Source organism: Chaetura pelagica, unplaced genomic scaffold, assembly GCF_000747805.2.
Source record: "Chaetura pelagica isolate M959 unplaced genomic scaffold, ChaPel_1.0 scaffold275, whole genome shotgun sequence".
In the NCBI taxonomy this organism is placed as follows: Eukaryota; Metazoa; Chordata; class Aves; order Apodiformes; family Apodidae; genus Chaetura; species Chaetura pelagica.
This window is the reverse complement of record NW_009953486.1, coordinates 8,003,890-8,026,840: the sequence shown is the minus strand read 5'-3', so window position 1 is coordinate 8,026,840 and position 22,951 is coordinate 8,003,890.

The following is a 22,951-nucleotide window of genomic DNA, read 5'->3' as shown; positions in this document are numbered from 1 at the left end:
ACTGTGAGTTTAATGCTAGTTGAGGATCTACCTGCATGACCACACTATCTCCATCTATCTCCAGTAGAGCACTTCTGGAACAGTCATCTTCATATCCTGCCTCTGAACAGCTCCCAAACCAGAGCAGATACCCACTGCATGTTATGTACTCCTTGCCACAGAAGGGTTTAGGTTGTGGATTCTAAGTTCAGGTTAATTTCCTGCACCTACAGCAGAAATACTTTCACGTATAAAGCTCTGTTCTGTAGGCACAAAGTCCAAAGGGATGCAACTGGACTTTACCTCCACTAGGAACACTACAGCTTACTGTTACTTACTCTACTTTCCATTATGCCTTCTAATTATTACAATTTACCATTTCTCCCTTTCTACCTCAAATACTTTTCATAATAACACAGATATCTATATCTGACTGAATATTTATATATTCTAAGCTGGACTTCAAATGCACAGTTTTTAGAAATATTAGGAGAGCAAATTACACAACTGCCAGCATTTGCACACACACAAAGGTGGCTGTCGTTTTCTTGTTTGGTTGCCTCAATAGCACAGTGAGATGAAGCTTCTGCTGGGATGTGATACCTGTCATTAGATCAACTGTTACACGTGGGAAGGAACAGACACACCCTCAGGCATATTAAGCACTTCTTCAGGTCTGAAATAGAAGCAGCAATCTTCAAAAGCTAAACTGCTCTGAGTTTAACTAGTGTGTTAATAAAGCCATCTGCAAGAAAAGTAGTTTGTATCTGTGCTTTAGGAAGGCTTGCTAAGACAGAAGAGACACAGCTTGATCTGTTGAAACAAAGAAATAATTCATCTCCTGAAAAACTCAGACTTATTAACTGAGGTTAGAATACAGAAGAAACCAGAAGAGAGGTTAAGAAATTTATAATACTTATAAAAATAGTCTCTCTAATAAGTCTATAATTTTTACCTTTTAGCTGAGTAATGAATTTTACTACTGAGACTTATCTTTTGAAGGTACTTTCTAGATGTTCCTGGAGGGCCAGGACTGATTCATCAGATACAGTGTGGTTACTTTTTGAGAAATGTTCACCTACCAGTCATCAGCATCTCTCATTTACTTGCAGATGATCATCTGCAAGGACCTGGAGGGTTTCTTGACTCATTTTGTATAAGATCATCTGGTGCATTTGGTTATGCAGGTTATTTCCTCTGGGGACTATGGAGATGTATCATCAAGAAGACAGGCAGTTTTGACAGTATTATGGTGGCTTCATTACTCTCGGTACAGGTAATGTGCAGTCATTTGAAAGATTTAATGTATACATTAAGAGTTCTTAAGATACAGAGTATATTTTGAAAAATGTTGCTTTTTAATTATAAACCAACAATTTCATTTTTTTCACTAGGTCTCAAGGGCAGAGATTATTTTATAATGTCTAAAGGACACTAAAGGTATCCAACTGCTTTCTATTTCATTCAAGATGAGAAAAAAACTGAAACATTTCCTGCTCCTGCTAAAGAATACTTTATTTTCATTTCCAGAAAGGTAAAACCAGAGTTGAATCTATATGTAAACTTTAGCATCACTCCCCTACCTCTAGAGTTCAAAAATCGCATACAAGTAAGTGAAAATTAAGATTCCTGAGTGCAAGAAAACTTAGATCATGCCCTAAAGTACTATACTACTAGCAGCCAAAGACTCAGTGATGTCTGAAATGTGCCCTGCAACCCCATTTCTTCCTCTTCTGATCTTGTGGGGTTTTTTTAATACTTTTGTATAAGTGGAATTGATTTGTGTTCATCTTTCAAAAGCTTCAGGCTGATTAGAGAGTTATCTAAAGCACTAAAAATAAGTCTTCAGCTACTGTGTTCAGAGTCCTGTACAATTAGATTCCTCTTTATATAAAAAGATGAAAGATTCCAATTCTGTAAGCTGACTACCATCCTGGTCTTCAGCATAATTATCTTAGTTTCAACCTTTTCTTTCTATCACAGAAGTACACACCTCAGGTGATTTATATCTGCTTTCTTCATGTGTACAGCATATTACAAGATCCAACTGAGTCCCTTTGCTATTCAATACTGTCACTTTGAGTTATTATTTGCAATCTTAATTTCTCTTTTCATTTGAGAAAAATACTTAGCTCCATGTCATTTTCTCATAGCATCCTCTCTATTTGCCATTTAAGAAAACCCCTAACTCACCACTGTAGGAGCAAAGCTCATTGCAGCTGTCTCTGGCTAAGAACAAACTGAGCCTGATTGGTCCCTTTAAACATAGTTGTGATCTTTTTAAAATTTATTTTTTAATATCACAGCTGCCCTTTCTGGCTTAGAATTTATATTCTTTCTCATTTCAATAGTTTCTTGAAAATAACATCTGATCCTGGTTTGGAGAGAATTTTATTACTAGCTTTAATAGCACAGTCTGTATTTCTATCACTGCAAAGCTTCTGCATTACCAGTGAGCAACAAATTACAGGTCAGATATCTTACATACAGAAAATAACATTCACACACAGGAAGCAGTACTGAAAATGTATGTAGCTTGCCTTAGGTCCTGAAAGAGTAGCTGAACACTCCTGACATTTGGCAATGCAATCTTTTTATTTGTATTTTAGTTAGTTTTATATTACCTATATGCCTCAGAATTCTCATGGTTGATTACAATAACAACTCTTGAGTAACTCGCTCAGAGATCTACTACTTTCCCTGCCAAACAGGAGTGTCTGACATGAGAATATCTGAGTGCTTTCCTTCAGGAATTGAAAGGACTGGATGCTCTTAGTTGGAAATATTTCTTACCATACACTGAAAAGTTGACACACAAACTGAAGATAAAGAGCAATTTGTCAAAATTAAATTTTAAACCCAAAATCTATTTTTGCAGAATTGGCTCATATTTTTCTGAATACAGCCATCAACAAAAAGCTCCTGGAGGTATCTATCAAGTAATCATACAGATTTTTAGAATAACAGCAGTAAAACCAGAAAATGGAGCAACTATCCTTCAAATATGAAGGATGGTAAATATATCTGTAGCTCAGTATTAAGATGTTTTAAATTCTGTTCACTAGCAAAGCAATAGGTCAAGACAAACTTCAGGCTTAATAATTTCCAGCTGAATGGATTTTAAAAAGGCCAAAATCTTTAGTGAAGTAAAATGGAATATTTTATCTACAGCTCTGGCTGTAGTAGTAGTTCCAAGCCTGATTTCCTACATACCAGATTTTTGGCTTGCGTATTTCTAAATACACACAAGGACACAGACCAAATTTTATACTGACTTGCATCAGTTTAATACAAAATAACTGAAATAGCCTAGTATATTTTACCAAGTAGTATTTTAAATGAACAGAAAAATATTTCACTAAAAGCACTGTGACGCACCTCCTAAATGAGAACCTATTCAGGACTCCCAGATTTATGATTAAAACCTCTAAAATGCCAGGGCGATCTTGATTTTTTAAGAACTACCTTGGGAATAAAATTATTGCAAAACATGGTGGTTGCAATATCCAAGATAAGGAAAAAAGAGAAATATATGCAAATAATATCCCAGTATCAGGTTCATCAAGGCAGAAGCAAAACTATTTCTATCAGGTAGCACCTGTTTAGAAAGCTCGCTTTCAAATGCTGCATGAATTAGCAGATATTTGAAACTTAAAGCAGCACGTCACCCCCCAGAAGGAAGCTGGTAACACTTTGAATGCTAATAGCACTGGAAAACATGTTAATTTTTTTATGGGCAGTAATATGTCTTTAAAACCATCTTTATTTGAACCATATTAAAAAGGAATTATAAGAGGTGTAAAAGTAATATTTCATCATCTCATTCAGATCTTTCAACATCTTGTTTATGCCCTAAAAAACTGTGAAAGACTTTTTACTAAAAATTGGGATAAAGCCTTGTTTCAAAAAGGAACACACTTATTTTTACTTTCTTGTAATGTAGATAGATATATAGTCTATTAAAATTCAAACCAGTCAAAAGCACTGTAATATTTCAAAATATGAAAATACATCTGTTTAAAAATATATGCAAAGAAAAAAAGTAGCATTTTGAAAATATTCTCAGGTTTCAATCAGCAATTTGTCAAAACAAGCCTGAAGAGCAAAGAGATGAATGATATACATTAATTGAATATATTCACTTGTGATTTTTAAAGACAAAACTGTTAATGTTGGAATCTTCTCCTCCCAGCTAACACCTTGTCCACACCTGATAATTCTCCTCTCTCATCCCATTGCTGTAGACAGGCCTCAGAACGGAACTCCAAATAGACAAGTTGTCAGAATTTGTTCCTTGCAGCTCCTCCTAAAAATCAGCCAATTCCATAGTACTCAAAAAAAAGTTCCATTTGGGAACTCAAGTTACTAAAATTTGCATTGTTCTAGACTTTTTTGTTTTGGCTTTTTTTTGTTGTTGTTTGTTTTCTGCTATGAGGTACAAGGTTTTGATAATTTTAGTTTAGAACGAAGACTGGTATAAGGTGTGAGCAGCCAGCCATTTACACCATATTAACTACTGGGGTTAACCCACAACACAATAACAGGTACTGAGCCCAAGAAGAAAAAAAAAAATTTAGATGAGTGCTCAAAATCCAGAACAAAACATGATATCCCCATGGAGTCCCTTTCATCAGTCTTTAGTTGATGCCTCTGCTGTAAGAGATTTTAAGAGGTTAAAATGCTTACTAAAACTTAACCATAATGCAGCATGGCCCATTGCAGAGTTGATAACGGTGGTAACTCAACATTTGCATAGCTTTACTAGTTACCCAACAACCAACTGCCTTGAGGATGCTGGCATGTGTGGTGCTCACACTCTTCAAATCATTGAGACCCCACTGCTGCTAATAGCATCTGAAGTTTGAAAGCACTGCTCATCAGGTTTTTTACCCTGTGATCAAGTTTCATTAGAGAAGCTTCAAGGGTTTCTTTTGACTTTTAAAAATACTTCTTAGACTAGAAACTTTTTAAGTATCACATTTTTTTCCCTTTCCTCGTCAGTAATCTCTGCAAGTTCTAATTTTCCACACATTCCCAATTGTGAGCACATGGCTGACAAATCTAGAGGTACAAATCACAAACTGAGTGATAGAAAACTGTGCTGCTAAAACCATGACTGAAAAAAAAATATAAAAAATTCTATTGAATTTAAGGATGGCCTGAATGGGTCAAACTGACTTTAAGCCATTCTGCTAGTTCAGACCTGTTAAGAAATGTTTTGGGGTAACTTAATCCGAAGAGACTTTGTGCTAGATCAGGTATCACTTCTCCTCCCATAGTTCACCAGAATAAATCACAAACTTGCTTGAATCTGGCAAAAAAGATCTACATCTAGTTTATACTTCCAGATAATCCAGTAGTACACAGATCTAATCTTAGGGATCACAAATGCAGTCCGCAAATGTTATTCTCCTTGCTTTAAAACAGAGCTAGGGAGTGGGAGTGTCAACATTTGCTTATCAGACCTAAACACAAGGCAAAGAGAGACCGAAACTCTATTTAGCAGGTTGTTATAACGCAGGAGTTCCTTAGGCCTTTTACAACAGTAATCTCATAGCAAGCCTTCTCAAAAAGTTTATAGCAGTTATTTCTCTTTCTGTAGTTTGCAATGTGCTGAACTAGACATGACTATAACAGTGGTAAATTAAATTAGAAGCTTAAAGTTTCTTAGTAGCTTGATCAGTTTACTGAAAAGGAAGAACTAAATACTGTGGCAAATAGTTATAACAGATACAGATACTATGAACTGAAGCTGGATTTTTAAATCTTATGTTGTTTTACATGCTTCTGATTTTATTTAAGCTACACTTTAGTCCCCAACTGTCCCCCTTCCACATCAGCTCTGTGACATGACCTATTACCTCAGTGTATTTCCCCACAACACTTTTACTGAAGTGGAGCATACCACCTAAGTGGTCCAGCTGTGCTAGTCTGAAGCAGTGTAGTGAAGCTGTAGTTTATCTTTAGCAGCATTATTAGGTAAGATTAGAGTAACCAACCTCTTAATTTTTATAACCTCAAGTGTATTGCATTTAAAAATAGCCTTACAGCTAATGCTAAACCTGTGTTTATATTACAATGAATCCTACTGTAATTTAAGCACTGAAATATTTTGTTCTGAACTGTGAAGTCTAAGGATTACAGTAAGGATGGCTATTCCTTGGGGCATATTAGCTGCATATGAGATTGATGTTGGTAGCTACAATGAAGCATAATGCCACTATCTCTGCTATAACAGAGCATTAAAAGTTCTCCTGCTGACCTACAGATCTAAAAATAAATGCTGAGTGACTTGAATAGCTTTGCAGCAGTTCCTAAGTTAAAAAGATTGAGCTACAATAGATAGATTAAATATAGCATTGGGAATTCTTTAAGTACAATTAAAATGTGTATAATTTGAAGCTTGCTTTTTCACATGCATTCAGAGAATGCTGCAATTCAATATTAAATGCATATATAAAGCTACATGACAAACACAGCTAACACTCAGGTCTCATACTATCTTATCTCAATTTAGAATTGTTTTTCAAAAATTTGGACAACACTCCCCTGCATTTAGCAGCTATTACATTTTAATAACTCCATAAATCGACAGTGATTCACCCTCAAAAGCCTATAAACACACTCTAGCACCTTTTACATTTACAGCTAGTAAGTGCATGTCAGACTTTTAAGGATAAAAATCTTATCCAATATATCTTTAAATAAAATCCCAAAACAAAATAAAGCTACTGAAACAAAGGTACATCCTTTGCACATCCAGTTCTCTACCTAAACTGAGGATGAAGAAGAGGCTTAACCCAAAGGTCAATTGTTAGGTATGTGCCAGCATACTGCAAGATGCTGAGATAAAAATCAAACAGGAACAGAATAGTTTCAACACTTGAAAAAGCCTTAAAAAATTTTTAATCACCTAAGGTCAGCAAATCTGATGGTTACCAGGCTTGCTGCGTTTTGGGGTATGACAAATGATCTTATCTTTCCAACACACTTGCTCCAGATTTCTAGACATGTCATAAATTTACAGCACACCCAAAATTGGTGCACTGTTTTCAACACAAAGCTCATATCAACTCTACTTCTGCTGATGTTCTCTCATCTTTACGTGTCAAAGCAAAGGTCTTATCAGAATGCCTTGACAAGCATTTATCCACATTTAGTTAGGTACTTTCACATTTCCCCCTCTATTCTTGAGTGTCTTCGGTTCTGTTCTCCTTTAATTGTTCTCCAGCATATTTGGTACACTGCAAACACTCAGTGTGCTGAATCCCTGAACTTTCACCTTAAAAAACATGAAAAATTCTACTCAGAGCCCACACTGTGTAAAGCTCATATTCTTCCAGTCAGACCACAATTCAAACAGCATTATTTTAGGGAATCCTAGCTTACAGTTTGAGTAGTCGACTGTTACTTATCTAAGATGAAGAACTGTGTGTCATTCTAAATACCTTTTCCCTTTATAAAAATACTTCTCTTTACAACTATGCATTAACATAAAGCACTTTTTAAATGAACCACATAACTAATTCCTAGAATGCAAGATTTCTTCCTCATTCATATGCATTATACTTCAAAACTAAGCAAATTTCAAGCCTTTGATACTGCTTGCACTATTGCTTGAAAAAAAAGCCCAATCACCTAATGGCAGCAGCATGTATTCATCATGGGAGCACATACTTCTTAGCATGACTTTAGAAAGACAAAATAATGGTTAATAGTATTTCTGTATGTGCTTATGTATTTTCCACTTACGCACTAAATACAGTAGGGCTTACCCTTACAAGGTCGTTGGAGAAGCCTAACTGAACAGCATCACTAAGCAGATACGGTTATGGTATTATTTTAAATGGTACAAAAAAGAAGTGGGTTATATTTGGTAGGCACAATGCTGCTGCCCCTCTTCATTAATGATTCTCAACAGGCTAAGATGCCAGGCATATGAGTTTTCTGCTCTAACACTGGCAAGCTTATCTACTATACATCTGTAGCAGGTTTTTTTTGTTTCAGCTACTACTGCTCTACATTTAGGGCACAAGGTACGACATGTTTTTACAGCCCAAGGTTGTTTCCATAGGTAGGTGGATAGCTAGATGGAAATACAGGTTGCAAATGCACACTCCACTTTAGAAGCAGCTTTATGTCTGTACATATGGGTGGTGTGTGTCTGAACTGATGTAAAACTGGGAATTGAAAAAAATCCTCTTGAAATCCTGCACATCTCTAGTGAAATTAAAAAAGAAAAAATTGAATGATAGCTTGTCCTGTGAACCTCTCTGGGAATAAATATCATCACACACTACTGTCCAAGGGAAAAATATGGCATCTGCAAGACTGTTTTGAGCTTTCAAAGGAAATACGTCCTGACAAGCTCAATAAATGAGCCATAGTTTATATGAGAGATATTCTGTGAAACTCTAGCTTGGAAAATTCCAGCACAGAATAAATTAACCCTTTAGCAAAATTGTTCATTTCTAAAACAAATAAATAGAACAAAAAGAACAAGAGAGAAATCACAATACAGGAGCCAGGTTTAAGAAACAGGTATTAAAGTTTTGGGGTCATCTTTTTCTTGAACAGCCTAAGAAGGAAAAATTTTATTTCAATGCACAGAATAAGTGGTATTGTTTGAAGAAACAAACCTGGTATTGCATATTTATCATGCAAATACATGCTAGGTACTAAGATACTAATCTGTTTATACTCCAGTATAAAGCCCTATTGTAAGCAGGCATAACAGCAGGCATAGTACATCTACGCATCTTAACAGGCAACTATGAAGTCCCACGTGATGGATTACTGTCCACACTCTTAGCACATTACAAATATTTTTATATTTTTATTATTTTATATATTTTTATATATATTTATAATACTTATATAGAAATTAACCCTTTAGCAAAATTGTTCATTTCTAAAACAAATAAATAGAACAAAAAGAACAAGAGAGAAATCACAATACAGGAGCCAGGTTTAAGAAACAGGTATTAAAGTTTTGGGGTCATCTTTTTCTTGAACAGCCTAAGAAGGAAAAATTTTATTTCAATGCACAGAATAAGTGGTATTGTTTGAAGAAACAAACCTGGTATTGCATATTTATCATGCAAATACATGCTAGGTACTAAGATACTAATCTGTTTATACTCCAGTATAAAGCCCTATTGTAAGCAGGCATAACAGCAGGCATAGTACATCTACGCATCTTAACAGGCAACTATGAAGTCCCACGTGATGGATTACTGTCCACACTCTTAGCACATTACAAATATTTTTATATTTTTATTATTTTATATATTTTTATATATATTTATAATACTTATATATTTTCTTGGTATACCTAAAATTAGGAGTCTTGTTACACTAAAAGAAAGGAGAGCAGAAGCCTTGTTAAGGGGCTGGTTTATGCAGAGAGCCACACAAAGAAAATAATTCCATCTACATTGTTTGTTCTCCAGCCTCATACTTACTGTCTTTAATTGAATTAGTTGAGAGCAGAGGCTGTATCTTTGTTTGCATTTAGCATCCTGATGCCTTGATTAAATCTTTTGGCTTTTCTGATACATAAATTAATCATTTAGAAGATAAAATAATAGCAAAAAATCCTTAGAGCTGGAAGGTGTAATGCACCTGCAAACAAAGAAACCCATTTCAGATGCTCTTTGAAATGTACTGATATTTGTTAGAGTAGGGTTTGATATGCCAGGCTTGCATTTTTGCACATACCTGTCGTTTCCAACAGCATTCACTGCTACCCTAACTGAATCAGTTCCTTCACTCCTCATCAATGCACACTTTTGTCTGTGAAGTATCAGGCTGTTTTCATTATTTATTTATTCCAAGTAATTTGGTAGTAGCTAGAAAGTCAACAGGTGCATGTTAAAATTATTTCCTTAATTATTTAAGGCTTCAGAAGATTAAAAAAATCTTAACATGAATTGAGCATTCACTAAATAATGCTCAAAGAATAAGAACCCTGATATCTTTTTAAAAATAAATAAGGGACCTAACAAACTAACCATGAGAATAAGATACCTAGGAACACACTGCCTCTCCTGATACAGGTTTCTACTGTTGCATACTGAGTAAAAACCATTGATATTGGTGCACTGACACTGACAGATAAGTAACAATGAAGATGTATGGCCACACTCTTCTAGCCTCTGGCATTGAAATAACATCCATCGTGTGATTAATGGACGCTGAATTTGTGAAAAGGTGCTGTCATTATTAAGGATTTCTGCAACAATGTCTGTTCCAACTGTTTTTAATGCAGCTGAGGTCAGCAATGAAAGGCATCAGCCAAACAGTAGGAACTCCTGAAACAGCTCCTGAGAGACAAACAGTAGTGAAGATGCAGTTGACATTCAACAGCAAAAGGCATCTAGCTTGGAACTGTAACTTTTTGAAGTTAGTTTTGAAGGTGTGTACAAATCAGTAAAACAATATAATGAGCTGAAATAAAGTTGGCTCATAAAGAGTACACAGGATGAGACTCTTATGGTAAGATGAGATAAATTGTTATTATGTAAGTAAAGTATTACTGCCTAGAAGAACAGAACAGCATAAACTGATCAAATGCTGATACCGCTTTACAGAGAAGTACTGTAATACAAAACCTTGTCAATCAGAAATTCCAGAAGTTTTATTCCAGATTAACTGATAAACAATGTTTAAAGAATGAGAGATTGCTTATCTAACAAGTCTTCTGTCAGAACTTTCTATTACATATAGCAATACCTTTCATATAAAAATAGAAATTTAGACTGTTTAGAATGATGCCAGAACTTATCCAGTAGCAATTTCCCACATAAACTATACTAGCACAGACAAATTTTAACATGCTTTCCAAATCATCTCAAATCTCATGCTTTTTCCAGGAATGTCAGTAGACGACTTTGAGGAAGGAAATTTATTTCATACTTTGTTAGAAATTTACAGGATGTCCTTTATAACAACAGCTGAGTGATTTGAATATCTTGCTTGCAGCAATTTTGAGACCATGACTCATTTTGAGAGGAGCAAGATGAACAGGATATGACTGGCATGGTTACCACACTGACATTTCATGAAGCTGATCCTTCCAAATAAGCAGTAACAGTTCTAACATGATACAGAAACTATTTCCCTGTATGCACATAAACAAATTGCCTTGAGGAGAGAAAAAGCTGCTATCAAGCAACTTTTGTTGCAGACAAAAGGCATATTATACTTCATGAACACAGGAGAAATAAGAAAATTCAGGTTTCACAGGTAATGATAATCACAATCTTTGGTAAAGTTTATGATTAAGTAAGTTGACTTGCCAACACCTGAGACCGAATCATGTGTTTGCCTAAGTAACACAAGGAAAACCTATGCCCATGTTTCAAAAATGCTTAATTGTAGACCTGCAATTATCCATGACAGAGAAGGTCAACAAGATCCAACTGTTACTGCTACCATTTACATAGTTGCTTGGTATCAAGTCTGCCCTCCCTTTATGGTGGTTTCTTCACACTGCTCCAGTGTGAGCACAAAGAAGCAACACACACAGTGTGGCCTGCAGTTTTACCTAATACTTACTGAACTTCTTGGAGCCACTCTGAATTCAAATGCATAAAAAAAGAGTAGAAGCAGCCTCAGGATAAAGGTCTTTACCTCCTGGTAAATCATGCAACAGACACATGCTCTCATAATATGGAGCTGCTGGCAGAGATGAGCATACTGTCCTTTGTGGAGCATCACAGGCACTCTCCATCTCCCCACAGCTGCCATTCAGAGTCAGAGGGCTAAAGACACCATAGAGCACAAGTAAGAGTTAGAGGATTGAAGTCATAACTTCCTCTCTGTCTCAATTCTGTAAACTGGTTACTGCTATTCAGTGTTTGTGAGAAAGGACAGTTTGTACAGAATCAGTGTGTGACCTCAGGAAACTAAGTCCCATATTCTTCCTGCTTCTCAAAACTTGAAAATTAAAATTAAAAATATTTTATTAAAATAATCAAAACTGTAAAATTTCATTTAGGTATTGAAAGATCAAAGGGAATTTGAATAAGAAACCTTTTCTTTTATAATTCATGAGGGAGAAGATTCTATGTCTAAACGAGTTCCTTGCAAGACATCGACAGCCTTTTCAGAAAGAAACAGGAATGATACATCCCTTTGTGGGAGCATGCAGGATTCTCCTTGGCTAGTTTCATACAAGGGGTGGTATGCTATTCACCTGGGCCCTTATAAATTGGAATCACTTTAAAACGTATTTTCCTATTTATATGTCTAATCCTCTGATGATTCAGCTGCATAGGGAGTGAAGAGTTCATGTGTCTTTCATCGGTCACAGATTGCCTGAAGCACTCTCTAGATTTTAACAGAGAGCAAGCCCATTGAAAAAGAAGACAGACACATTCCTTTTGCCTGGTCAGACTCCTAAGTTCTCAGAGAGAGGGTCTGTGGAGTGCAAGTCAGACTGTTCTGTTAGATCCCAATACAAGCCTTCATAAGTGGTCCAAATCTTCACATCTAAGTTAAGCCCCACAGAATGGAACTGTAGCTCTCAGGACAGTTGAGCAGCTCCATGTATCTAGCTTAAAATCCAAACCTTAAAGAGTGTCCATAGCTCTCTGACTTAATTCCATGTTTTCCCGTTTTCTCTGCTGCTGCAGTGAGACACACAGGTGAGGCAACAACTGGAATTGAAAACAAGAGTTCTCTAGTCACTCTTCACCTCAGAAGTGACAGAATCGCGTATCAGAAGTCACTACTCACTAAAATTAATAAAGGTTAAAAGACAAAATGTTTAAGAAGTTCAGCTGGCAATTGATTCCACTGCTAAAGGCAGAAAATCTGATGGCCTGAGCTGCAGCATGGGCCATAGCCCCAGAGGCTCTAGCAACAACACTGGTCCACCTTCAAATTCCACATCTATGAGGGAAGAGCAATGACATACACCACAGCAGGATACACAGCTTGCTTTCTGCAATTAGAAATCTGTTTGGCTTTAATTTCCTTTTTTGTTGTTGTTGTTTGTTGGTTTGTTTTTAAGTCATCTTACATCAAAAGTATTCCTGTTATTATTTCACACACTGAGAAAAGGCCAACCCAAGAACAAAACACATTTGACCCAACTATGTTCCAAACTGGCAGAAAGAGAAATAATTAAGATTGATCAAATAAAACTGAACTGTCCATACAGACAGTAAAAAAATCCATGTGTTTAAATCCTTTCCCCCAAAACAGCTCCAAAAGGCAGCAAAAGCCAGAAAATATGAGAATCAGGCACAGAATGAAAGCCAACAAAAACCAGACTCCATACTGCAATTTAAGGCAGTGCAGTACCCAAATGGGCCTAGAAGTTTAATGATGCACCCTGACTGATCGTATCAAACCTAAACGAGCTACTCAGGAACACATATAACACCCTACTCAGCAGTATTAGGAAGTAAATCAGTCACAGCCTTTGTGCTGTCTTTCTTCTCTTTACTTGTAGAATACAGTTTCTGACAGTGCTTTTGCAGGCTGTTCAAAAAAGCTTATTTTTATTTCTTGCATCGTAGTCCAGTCAAGAATTTTAAAGAGAAAGGGGTGGCTTAATTACTTGACAGTAATTGAGAAACATCTCAGGATACAAGTTCTGTTATTCCAAGGAAAAAGGGTTAAAATTAAAATAGCTGATTTTAATGGGGCTGAAAGATCAATAGCAGACCCCATGGCAAATTAATAGTACCTGTAATAAATGAAACGAGGTTGCTGCCAGACAGCTCAAAAGTGTCACTGGGCAAGGAATCTAGGAATCCAAGATTACTGCAAGCCATTCCATATCAGCTTCCTGACCTCACTATGAAAGTGAATTAAACATCAAAAGCACTAGATTAAATTAAATGTACAACATCTCTCAAGTTCCACAGAGAAGACATGAATCTTCCAGATATCTGTATAGTTTAAGTGGATTCCACATATGTATAAGATAAGCAGATTCCATATAAGTACTTGGGGTGAAGAGAGTATGAAGGCATAATAGATCAGAGTACAACTTTCTCTGAAGAGCTAATAGGTCACGGGAAACATAAGGAGTGAAGAGATCTCAAAGTTAAAGGATTGTTTTGTACAGGCAAGAAGCAAGGAAGCATATACACGAGACATGATGGTGACAACGAAACCCAGAACAGTGATGATGCATCCGTTAAAAAACATAGGATGTATTTAAGCATCTAGAATGTAACTGTGTAAGAAGTTGGTACTGAAAACTAAGATAATGATGAATTCCTGAATTCAAACCAGTTGAACTTATTGAACACTTTTCATACTAAAGACAGAACAAGTCCTAACACTAAGTTTTATTTTATTCAAAGGTAGAAAGAAAAAAAACCACAGAAGCCTAACCACTGCTCTATTTCTCCTATTGAATAAAGAGTCTTAAAAAAAATAATAATTCTTTGTTTGCCAGAAGGGATTTCTTCACAGGAAGACCTGGCTGCAGCCCCACAGCTAAGGAACTGCTGCTTCGTGCTGCCCCACATAGTACTTTGGGACTTCCTTCTAGTCAGTCTGCACCAGGAAATAATTTCTGTTTCCCTAAGCTTGTTCACATCCACACACTTTAAGCAAGGCAGACATACAGGTATGTAGGGATACCTGAGGATTCCTTAGACATTACTCTTTGCTAGGCTGCAAATTTAAAACTCTGAAACTATAGGATTTCAACTGAAATCCATAGCACTGTTACCTGCAGGAGCTGGGCTGTCCTGTAAAGTTTTCTTCTCCAATACAGACCATTTCTAACTCTGAGAGGCTACAACTTTAACAATTTAACAACTTTAAACCACAAGAAATACCCATTTTTTTTCTACGAAGTTTACAAACTGACTTCCTTATGCAGCATGTATTTGATATTACATAGTAAGTGGACCACAGTGGACAATGATGAGGATGTAAGATTTTTCGTTGCATTTTAAGCTGTCTGTAGCAGATGCCTTTTTTAGTCCTTGGAAGACTAATGATTCCATTATTTGTAGTACCCAGCAATAAATCTCCAAGTTTAGGCTAAAGTGAGCACTTTTCCCTACTTTGCGTCTTCCACTACCCTGTTATTCATCATGTTTAATCATTCATTTACCTCTGACTGCTACTGCACTTGAGGAGGACTGGCACATTATTGATTTTTTACTTTTACCCTTTAGAAGCTGGGCAAAGGGCTTTGCAACTGCTTAATCAAAAGTGACATGACCAGGGCAGGGTAGCTGCAGACCTTGGGAAATAGCAGCTAAACAACATGCCAAGTTATGATAAAATGAAATTAAGAGTCAACAAAGAAAGCAAATTATAATAAACTGAAAATTCAAGTGGATACCACAGGAGACCACAGAGTACAAAGCACTCCTCTGCCTAGCCAAACACATTTTGGGGAAAGAGAAGACTAAGACCAAGCAGAAGATTTACAACTCCAAATTCCTGCAAAAATTAAAATGCAAAGCTATGTTCTGTTACAGAAGTTTCAGATAATGTAATTAGGTTGAAGTATATTCTCAGTGACTTATAAACCTTTTTCCCCTCAGAGCATCACTTCACCACCCCACTAGCAAACACGCAACAAGAATAACAGTGTAATATTTTGATAGCTCATTTATTTTCTGCTTACCAGAAAACAGATTTTTAAACCAAGCCAAAAGAACTCTAGTCATACCTTTTAAAAAAAGTACAGATAAACCCTGAACTTCTCCTACAATATCGAGCAAATTATGCAACAACCAACAGATATAAGCACAGTTATCACCTCCATATCAACAGCACGGCAATGCTGGTTTTGTATTTTAGACAAGAGAAGAAAAAAAATCAAAATGAGTAAGATAGTGGCTATAATTGTTCATCTTCTTGTATAACCCAGTTATATGTATGTTCTCACTTTAGAGAGGAGGAAGTGAAGGTGAAAGGACTTGTGGACTTACAAATGAAAGTGTTCAAGCTCCTACTACTCTTTCCTGGAATCCTCAGTCTCTGTTTTTTTTTATGGTCCTTGATATCATCCTCTAATTTGTCCTAAGTTATGCCTCTCCAATTCCACTAACCTCAGTGTAGAATATTGTGCCTTATCACACCAGTGTGGAGGTTGGTTTGTTGTCGGTTTTGTTTTGTTTTTTTTAAATAGATGTTGATTACCATTATGCCCATCTGTTACACAGTCAGAAGATAAACCAAATCAAATTTAAAAATTCAAGTAGCTGGCATCTCTTGAACTATCTCACACATTTTATCCACTCCAATTTTTCACTACTTATAAGAACCAGAGGAAATGAATGAATGAAATTATCAAGCAAGACAAAACTATTTTTTCCCCCACATACTGCATTATTAAAATGCTAACACACTGGCAAAATACATTAAGATAAAAATGTGGTCCAACAAAATTTCACTTTTTGTTGACCACCTCAGTAGCTCAGATCTCACATCTCTTATATCTAACTGCCATAAGTAGGGAGGGGTGTGGGGGATGTAATGGGACAGTAACCCCCTCTTAGTATATAAAAGTATATTTAAAAATACTTATTCTTATGGCTTATAAAAAAAGTATTTCTTGTTACAGGCAAGAATTGGTAGTCATTGCATTGCACCAATAACATCTCAGCCATGTACCCTACATCCACACAACCTGCCTGTCAATAACAGATCCAGCTATGGTCACCTGCATTAAGTAGTTCAGGTCACATTGCCAGTGATCATTCTAGGATCTCCAACTGGTGATTAAAATAATGTATTTTGGCAAAGGCCACTGCAAATTCTAGTATAACTTACTTTGTCAGGTGAAATTGTAATACACAAGGTGTATCATGCACAGCATGACTTTAGTTTGGCTCAAGGAATTCAGCAAAGTAGCTCTGGTATAAAAGGGGGTACTGTGGTATGGGAGCTACTGTGCCCTTGTTACATTAATTGAATGAAGACTATAAATAAACTGCCTATGAAAGTGAAGTTGATCTTTTAAAATGTGATAAATGACACAAGAAGATCAAGAAAGGAAAATCAGTAATGATGAATCTTTAAACATAATACATATAAGCCTGCATATGTACAAACAGCATGGGGTAACTTGCCTGGCCAAATTTTCATGTATCTGGAAAAGATACTGTCAAGAAGAAATGCGAAATTGAGTATTTCAACACTCTAACCTATAAACAAACTACCAGCAGACTTTCAAAGCTTGCCCAGTTTTATCTACAAGTTCTCTGTATTTGCCAGTTTCTCAAAATCTGCTGCATTACCATGCAACTTTATAAAGTAGGAAAACAAAAAATGGCAGTAATGCTAAACCATGAACACTGATAAAATTTACAAGCTGTTATATCAAAGCCCTTTCAGAAGGGAAAGTAAAAATAGAGTGAAAGCAACCAAATTTAGTAAATACTTTAGTATTTAGTAGTAGGAACTTTAGTTCCTACACTGTAATTGGTGTATAGCAAACTCACTTCAATTATATGACAAAAAAATACATTCATGTATGCTTCAGCATAAAGAGTACAACAACAAAGTACAAGGTATGTATTTTTATGGGTGTTTAGTACCTTTGCAGATCATAAGAATAATTGGTGGAAAGGCCTTCTGAACCCCCCCTTACTGGGATAAATCATGTCCAGTCATTCTAAGGACAGAAGATACAAAAATTAAGTGGTCATAAAGTTGCTGTATGCAAACTGACCAAACTGCTGCTGTTCAAACACTGACTGAGATAAGACAAAGTTATGCAAAATTTTTCATTAGTTTTCCCCCAGCCTCAGATTAAAAAAAAAAAAATGTATTTTTTTCTCACTAATCACATAGCCTGTTCATAACATTTATATATTTAATTTTTAAAATAAACCTATCTTCATCTTAATAATCCTATCAATCCACATTCTTCAAGATTTTCAGTTCCTCACTAACGGAAAAAACAGCTCTGCAAGAACACTGAGCCAAACCTTACAGTAACTTCTTTTCTGATACCATGTGGCCAAGCACTGCCATTTTATTGCAGTCAGATGTTATGGAGTACACAACACTGCAATAACAGAACACAATTATTTCCCAATTATATTTAATAATTTGAGTAAGTTGAACCAAAATGCTCAGTGCTCACAACAGTCAAAAGCAGTACATATCCATAAAAAACAGTAGAATCTGGACTGCTATTTTGTATTTTTAGAATATTTTTTAATTTATAAATTGTAAAGCCTTTTGGTTGCTTGCTTTTTGTGCAACTAATTTGGATGTTGCATTGCAGAAAATCTGAGCTAAAGGAGCAGGGTGGAACAGAGCAGAGATGGCGAGCATATATTTCCTTTTTGAATGGATGATAATTTTTTCAGTAAGGCAAGACCACTGCTATCCCAGTGACATCTAGGATTGCTATATGTGACTCAACAAATGCCAATCAGGAGCTTCATTTATGCAAAGCTGTGAACAGCCTCCTGAGCACAGCTAAGGTTTCTGAATATTGCTCTATGATTACACTTTCATAATGTGGCCCAGGCAACAGAAACTGCCCCCCATTCTTCATGCTGAAAACAAAGGCAAATATCAGTTATGCAGAGTGCTGGTTGGTTTCATTATCCCAGGACAACACCTAGATTTTTCCACATTGGCTCGCTCCTGCCCATTAGAGGAAAGGGTGGAAGGCATATACTTCTTTAAGCAAATGAAAACAGCTAGGTTTATGGTCTGTTGCTTGCTGTCCTAAGGGAAATAACCTGTCACCATCACTTTTTTTGCATCACTATCTTACATTGCCAACCTCTGCATAGTGGCTGAGCACACAAGAAGTGCTTCACTGAGCCTCTGGAACTGCTATACTCCAGAAAAACTCTCTTTAGCATTGTCTGACTTAACTATTTGTTTCCCTATTACTTATTTCCTTAACCTCTTTCATTCAACTTCAAACATGGCTTGAAGAAGAGCCAAACCTATTTGCCTATATGACTTCAAATGAATACTCAACATTTTGGTTCAATTCTAATGATTGACATGATTACAGCTCCCAGCAATGAGTTCCCCACACAGTCTAAAAGTCTGAAAAGAGCAGCAGCAAAGTTAATGGAAGGCAAGAATGGCATAATGGAAGCTTGTTATCTACTTAGACCCTAGAGACCTTGAATTTCACAGTTCCTGGTTGGCATCATGAACTGAATCAGAAACATCCAGAGAGAAGAAAACTGGTGTGACTACTAAGCAGTTAATTCAAACCAGTGCAGAGTTTTGAAGAGGTACAAATAGTATTCTAAAGCCAAACCAATAAAGTGCTGGATATAATAAAGCAGACACCTTTCAGTGTGGTAGTGCTAAAGCATTATACTGAGAACAAGTAAACTCTTCTATAACACTGTCCACAGAGATAACCTCAGAGATAGCAGGTGAAAGGTTGTCTTACGTGATTGTTTTTAACCATAGTTCCCAGACTAAATAGCCAGAGTCACAACATACCTGGTTCTTGGTGCCAGGAAGGCCACTAACTGGTTAGCAACATTTATTTACGAAAACAGGTACATATTTAATATAGACAGAGAGATCCCTAACTTACTAATGGAGCAACTAATAATGTGTGGGTGGCTGCTCTTAGCAAAGCTGTAACTGCTTTTTCAGTGGCCATACACACACGTTTTTCTTGAGTACAGTTACATGCTGATGCAGACACTGGCATGCAGCTTGGAAAAAGAAAAAAGAAAGCTCATTTTGGCAACAGGAGGCCTTCCTGAAAGCACAGTAACTGAACTCTGACACTACTCAGCTTCTCTGAATCAACAGAAGCCATTCAATTCGGCATCTGCATAGCAAAGCTAATCACATGCAGTGTTTAAACTTTGGGGTAGACAGTGAGATGAATCAGAAATCTCAATTCTTAGCAAGCAGAATAGAAAAGCATTGATGAGTTTTAAACAGCCAAAACTTTCCAAGGACTCCTCAGATGATGAAAAAATTGAGATGCTTGCTTTGGAGATTTAAGTCTCTGCACAGTAGACACACAACCTTCTATTAGTTCTCGAAACAAATATATCACTGTCCTAGCACCTCCAGTATTTAAAGTTTGCTTTGAAAATCAATTATTAAAACTTCTCTCTCATGAAAGACACTTCCTTTACAGAATGTATTCTTCATTTATAGCATCATAAATGAACTATTGTATAAAACAAGTAGTATTTCTAGTAAGGCAAATTAGCTGAGATAGGTAAATCACTGAAACTCACTGACAAGAAGGTTTATGAATAATTAAGTAGCTGATATACAGCTACATTACCACAAGACTCTTATTCAGATAGCCATATTTTTCAGCATGACACAGGCAAGACTGTTTCTGTAGTATAAAGAGACTTTTAATTAAATCTTCAGTGTAACAAGATTTATCATTCTTTACATGAGCTCAGATTATTATATTTAATGGTGGAAAATGTTCATTTTCTGCTTAAATTCACCAGATTGGTGATGGAATTTCCTTACAATTCTTTGTTGATTCCAACTTCTCTAAAATAAAATTGTACAGTCTTTATGCAGAAATTAATTGCACCACTCCAGTCTTCAGAGTAGTCATCTGAAGATCATCATCCTTGAAGAATTTCCATTTTAACATTTTGTTAGTATGTTGGAGTGATCTTAAACTGCAGTAATAAACTCCATGTAATTGCCCATGTCTTAATGACCTCAGGCTTTGAATACAATCATTGGTCTTTGCACACTGCCTGTCACTTTTAGTGCTTGCGTATTGACATTGTATCTCTTTTAGGTTCTTTGCAGCCCTTTAATGACTATGCCAATTAATAATGCATCATTCTCTCTCCTCTAGCTAATTTTAATTGCTGTAATTTATGTCCCCAGACAATTCCTGCACTACAGATGTAATCTATACCACCGTGACTGAGTTAGAAGATCACACTCTCAAGGTCCCTAGCAGATAAACAACACAATTTCAAGTTCATAGACACCATCTACAATTGACATCAATTACTGTTCAAGGAAACAAGTCAGGACACTACAGGTAACAAACAGCTTATTTTTGTGTTCTGGAACAGAGTGGACTTCACTGGCAGGGCTTTAGCAATTAATTACAGCTTCACAGACAGTGCTTTATGGAGATGCTCAGACACAGTGAAAAAGAAAAATCCACCTAAAGTTAGCTAAAATACAGGTTCTACACTTCAAGAGGGCAAGGCCTATACTGTTACACAGATATTCTCAGAAATATATTAACACATCTGAGGTAGCATTAGATTGTGACATAAACACACTAGCTTCTTGCCTAAAATCTGAGACAATGCAGAAGATAAACTTTGTCTCATTAAAACCTGCTTGCAAAGCTCACAGGTACAAAAAAAAAAAAAAGCAGAATAATAAAAGATGTTCATAACTCACCTCTAGTCACCTCTACAGACAGCCCAAAATGAAGTTCAGTTCGCCCCCTTAATAAATCATATTCTAGTGTTTCAGTTAGTACAACTTACTTTGATCCACTAAATTCAGTCCCTCCTGGTTTTACTGTCATCTCTTATTACCTTCAATCTATTTTGTCAAAACCATAAATCTCACTGTGCCAGCGGCTTCCACTTGTCTTTCAAAGCCAAATAACTTTCTGGCCCCACACATCACACCCCAGTCTCCCTAATAACTCTCCTCAAGCACATTGTCCTGTTCATCTCTTTCCTAAGGACACAGAAGCATTAGGAAAGCCTAGAACCTCTGTCTAGATATATCTAGCTATGCATGCTACAATCAGATCAATTGATCTGGCAGTCTTTTACTGTATTAGAGTATTTCTATTCTTAGTGAGTCAAAACACATTAAAACATAATCCAAATGTCAGTTTTGGACTAAATCATATTTCCCCTTTCCAAAGATGAAAGGTTCAGTATCAATAAGGTTAGAAATCCATATCACATGCCTATCTCAGTAGTAAACTGTTTATACTGTGTATAACATATACATATGTATAACATATATGGAGTTCACCAAAACACAATGCTATTACTTGAAGACTACTCAACCCTGCCTGGGTTCAGTGTTGCAACTGAATGGGACTAAAGATTGAGGGCACACTTTTGTATCTGTGTTATTAAGTACTATATTTCATAGGGTGCAAAAACATTATAATTATTGTCCTCAGGCACAGAAATAACCATAACTCTTACACAACAAATATGCACCCAGTTTAACAATGAAATAAATTTACTTGTACAAGTGACCCAGACAGTGTAATTTGTCCTAATCATCTTTATTAGATGTTGTTGTTTAATATATGGGATCACTAAACAAAAGATAGAATGCAAAGCAAAACTTACTGTGGCTTACAATGCATCTATCATCATTCAACTTCCAAGTACCTACTAATGAATCTTTGAAATAGTGCACATCTTTAACTAGTCTCTAGTGAACTGTATTCTTATATGCTATCCTCAGAACTCATCTAAAATGCTCCATAAATTTACTGGCACAGAGCCAACATGACACATTTCTTTAACCTGTTTCCTCTCTTCTATTAGACCTGAGACACTCATTTGTTGTTAATTATTTCTAATAGCCAGAAAGGTGAAAGGGTGACAGAAACAGGTAGGGTGAAACAGAACTTGCAGGTCCTTCAACAAGAACTGCAAAACTCCCTCTGGAGCTGGAAAATAAACCCAGAAGCCCTCAGTTTCTGAAGCCCCCTTCCTGTTGGTGAAAAGCATCTTAGTTTGCTAGCAAGATACACCTCAGTGCTTTCACATAGCTGGCTCATCTGCAGATGATAACAAGCAATTATTACAGCACTTCCTACACTCATCAAGTAGTTCTCAATGGTATGAATCCAAAGGTTCCCATCACTCTTCTCACAGAATGGCCAGCAGCAGTCTTCTGAATGACAGCAAATGCAAACAAAACCAAAAAATCCCAAACAACAAAACAACACTATCACAAAAAGCAAGTTTAGCTGACTGACATTTAACTAATAATTAATTCTGTTGAATGATTGAGAAATTACTTAAAGCGAGGCTTTTCCACAGTTGATAGC